Here is a 4,886-nt window from a genome sequence, read left to right as displayed (position 1 = left end):
GCTTCAAACTCTTTCTGTGCTGATGAATAAAATCAACAAAGTTCATTCAGTTTTTCCTACCAGTAATTTACGTTGAGGATTTTGTTTCTATAAAACCTACATGCGCTGTGGGATTATCCAACAGGGGAAGGAAATGAGAATTGCTACTCTTTGAAAACCTTCAGAAGCATTTATCCAATAAAAGCAAAACAAATATAGGCAGTCCCCGAGTTACAAACATCCGACTTACAAACTGCTCATAGTTAAAAGCATGGGAGTGAGACAAGAGGGAGTGAGAGAAATCTACCCCTCGGAAGGGAAATTATCTCCCGAAAGAATTATCATGAGGAAAAGGTGTCTCCACTGAAGCTTTATCACCAATCCTTGTTTCCATTTTTTTTTTCAAAATCCAATTCTCACAGGGACAGAAAGTGAGGCGAGATCTTCTGAACGGGCTCAGATAGCAAAACAAACACCACAGGGGTTTTAACCCTCCCCTGTACTATCCAAAGCTATTTAACCCTCCCCTGTGCTATTTCAGCTGAAGTTACACTTAATGTACCTGTTCCATCTTACATACAAATTCAACTTCAGAACAAACTTACAGATACAGAGCCTATCTTGTTCATAGCTTGGAGACTGCCTGTAGTGAAAAGCTGGAAGTAATATGTCTGGTCACTTCTAGTTTTTAAAAAATCATTATAAAGGGTTGTGGCTGCAGGAGAGTGGTGGTGAATTGGCCCTAGACTCACCAGAGTTGTCCTGCTATAAATCAAAGAGTAACTAAAATCACTGCCATAAGTCATACCTCCTCTTAGTTATGAATTCCTTATACGTGCAGAAAGTACACATTTTTCAAAATTCACTTTCAAGAAGACAAAGTAAAAATGCACGTGTTCCTACTTACATACAAATTCAGTTTAAGAACAAACCTATAGAACCTATCTTGTTCATAACTTGAGGACTGCCTGTACGTTGTTTTGAGCTAAGACTATGATCAGAGAATGTGGTTTTTAGGTGTCCTCTACAACATCTGAAGTACAGTACTCCATAGATTCCCCTGATCTTAAAATAGTCTGAGGATTCCTCTTAGTTATTCAGTGACTGTGATGTATGAAACTTGACTTTTCACACATTGAACTACAGCTCCTAGCACATTCCACCATTGATCCTGCTGGACGAGGCTGATGGGAGTTTGAGTCCAGCAGCATCCTGGTAAATGTAACAAAATTGTTGACCGAGAGGTGAAAAACAAATTTGAAATGTACTGTATTTAGGAAACATCGTTAATTTTATATTCCACACCTAGACTTGATACACTTTGAAAAAGTGCTAGACAGAAGCCTTACACAACTCGCACCACAAGAGGGCACTGTTTGGTTAATTTTTGAATCTCGTAGTCTGAGCATTTGAGAACTTAAGTCTATGAAAGCCCTTGCTAGCAATGTCATTCTTTCAGACTCTAAAGTGCTACAAGATCCCTTTGCATATTATTAAAGTATTGGAAGTGCTCAGAGAGCTCTATTTTTAAAAAAGACATCAGCTCTCACGAGGCATAATGAATTAAAGCAAACATGCCACCTGTAGGTACTGTTACATAAGCATCAGTATAATGTCTATGAATGTGAATTAGTAACTGGCGGTGTACTGTTAAAATAGCTTTATACAGTTGGCTGCAGAGACTTCTTATCTTTGTCATAAGAGTTGTACATGAAAGCTGTGGAATAGGGCCTAAATTGCTCTTGGATATTAATATTGTTCTTCAAGCAAATTAAATTATGTCACACAGGTACTTGCATATGATAGAATCAGAGTTGGAAGAGACCACAAGAGCCATCCTGCTCAATGATCTAATTAATCTACCAGGACTTAATTGTACAGAGGTCAGTGTGTTGTGGATTTAGGGCAATTTCACTGGGAAACATGCAGAACTTCATGTCAGAGTGGAAGTTCGCATGTTAGAAACGGAACCTGCCTTATCTGTGAAATTGCTGCACCAGAAACAGTACTTCTTGAATCATTACTACAAGCTTTTATTTACCGAAAAGCAATACTTCTTGAATCATTACAAGCTTTTACCAAAAAGCAAAAATTTGCTAATTTATGAAAATTAAACCTTTCTTATATAGGACAAGTGAATATATATATATATATATATATATATATATATATATATATATATATACACACACACACACACACACACACACACACACACACACACACACACACACACACTGACCTTCACTGTAGTGTGGCTTTTTACCATGCTTAAGTTCCATTATGCTTCCTTACTACAGTGGTTTTTAAAACAGTCCAGCTGCTATTTCCAGCTTCCTTATTTCCATGGTTAATAAAGCAGCAGTTCTGTGAGACTCCCAAAGTAGGTTATCACCACAACAAATTAATTGGAATTTGATGGTGCAGTAAATGCAACTGTTTTGCCTTGCTTTTTCTTGGCAGTTGCAAAATTTTGCATTTGCTAGGGAACTAGATCTTAACACTGAAAATATACTGGATATGCATCGCTTTTTATCCTCTGTAATCCTGGTTCCACTCTATGGGTGTACAGTGTGCCCTCATTTTCGCGGGGGTTAGGTTCCAGGCCTGCCCGCGAAAAGTGAAAAACTGCAAAGTAACGGCACTATATTAATTTTAATATTTAAACATTATTTTAATAGTTACGTGGCCTTTCTCCTCTTGTAAGCCCCGAGGACAGTGAAGCCTTTCTTACCAGTGCCGGTGGGCCCCTTGCTTTGTGTCTGCATGTTGCCCTGGCTGCCTCTGCTACTGCAGCCAGGGAAGAAGGAAGGCCGCTCTGCCCATAAGGGTGGGCAGCAGCAGAGGGGCTACCCTCACTTCCGGGTTTGCCCCAGCGGTGACCATTTTTGGGCATGCAATTTCAGTGTCGCTAGAGCACCCCATGCGCAAGCCACACCTCCGAGGCACGGGGCGCTATCGCAAGACTGAAATCACGCGTCCAAAAATGGCCGCTGCCGGGGCAAACCCGGAAATGAGTGTAGGAGCCTCCCACATGCCCCAAAGTGCTCATGCCTCGGTCTGAGGTGGTGCTGGGGGTAACGTGAGCGCTCAGACAAGTCATTTTTCATGCGCTGGAGCCGGGAAACGGGCGGGGCGAACCTGGAAGTGAATAGCTTGCAAGGGTATAAAGGCCAATTAACTATTAAAAGCAGCTATGGGTGGGTAAATAAATAAATAATTTTTTCTGCAAAATAGCGAATCCGCGGAACCCGAACCGCTGATTAGCGAGGGAGCATTGTATATCTCCCTATCTTTCATCCTCACGGGAACAAATTACTCTTCATGAATAATTCCTGCAATATTCTTTCTACTGAGTAAGAACACAGATTTTTGCACAATTCCCAATTGTTGCTCATGCTTCAAGAAGTATTCATCTATTGATAACCATTTTAATGCAGAAATCAATTTCTTATACCTCAAACATTATTTCTGTTCTGAAGTACACATGGTATTTCTGTGCAGAAATGAAGGTTTTATGCATAGAAATTTCTGCAACTTCCTTTGAAGAAACCTGTGGTTATTCAGTGCATAAAACCCACTTCAACACATAAAATACATATATTTCCACACAATGCTTTCCGAAGTACAAAGAACCACACATTAGTGTTGCAGCTGATGGTAGTATTTCCAGTAGTGTTTCTTGAAGTGAAATGAATAGCAAAGGAGTATGCCTTCCATCCCCACTCCACCATGTTCCTGATGCTTTGAAGATCTTGTCAGCATAAGGTTCAAATAGTGGTAGTTTCCTACTAGTACCAGAGTATTGCTCTGTAAGCATTTCCCCCTTGGCAGCACAGCATTGTGATATCACATGGCAAGAGAACTTTTGTATTTGAGTACAGAAGTACAATGTAAACAACTTTCTAACTACATCCATCTTCAGGTGAAGTTCTCAAACTCAATGGAGCTTCTGGAAATACTAAGTGCTTAAAAAAATGTCCACCTACTTTGAGCTTGTGTGAAATACTAAGTTACAGACATCAATCTGACAATATGGTTTTGTTCTCTTCATGTAAGGGCAGTAAAATTAAGACACACTGCTAAATCATATATATAAAGACAACTCATTTCATATGATGTAATTCAGGGATCAACTGGAAAGTATAGGTTGCTTACCTGTAACCGTGTTTCTTCGAGTGTTGATCTGTGAAATTCGCACATATGGTTTACCCAATGCGCCTGCGCAGATTTCGGAACCTTCTAGAAGCTTTAGATGAAACTTTTTTGGCGGAGGCCCCGCCCAATCTCCCCATAGTATAAATATGCTTATAGGCGGGGCTACGCCTCAGTTCTCCGCCGCCGACAGCAGCTGAGAAAACGAGGCATGACATCAGCGGGGAGGCTGGGCGGGGCTGTGCGAATTTCACAGATCAACACTCGAAGAAACACGGTTACAGGTAAGCAACCTATACTTCTTCTTACGTGTTGTCTGTGAAATGCGCACATATGGTGACTAACAAGCTACCAACCTGGAGGTGGGTCATGCCACGCAGGAAAATAGCACCGCTCTGCCGAAGGCTGCATCACGTTTGGCTTGGATGTCGAGCTTGTAGTGGGATACAAAGGTCGATGGGGATGACCAGGTGGCTGCTTTGCAGATATCTTCCAATGAGACACCCCGAAGAAAGGCTTGAGAGGTTGAAAGGGACCTGGTGGAGTGTGCCGCCACATGGGATGGGGGGTCTTTACCTGCTAGTTGGTAGGCTAAACGAATGGTAGATGTGATCCAGACAGCTAGACGTTGTGAGGATACAGGTAAGCCTAAGGTATCGTTCCTATATTTAAGAAAAAGTCTGGGTGACTTCCTGTGGGCGGCAGTCCTCTTAATGTAAAAAAGCAGTGCCCTCTTGACGTCTAAGCAATGG

Source organism: Anolis carolinensis, chromosome 2 (genome assembly GCF_035594765.1).
Source record: "Anolis carolinensis isolate JA03-04 chromosome 2, rAnoCar3.1.pri, whole genome shotgun sequence".
NCBI classification, from domain to species: Eukaryota; Metazoa; Chordata; class Lepidosauria; order Squamata; family Dactyloidae; genus Anolis; species Anolis carolinensis.
This window is presented reverse-complemented; position numbering follows the sequence as displayed.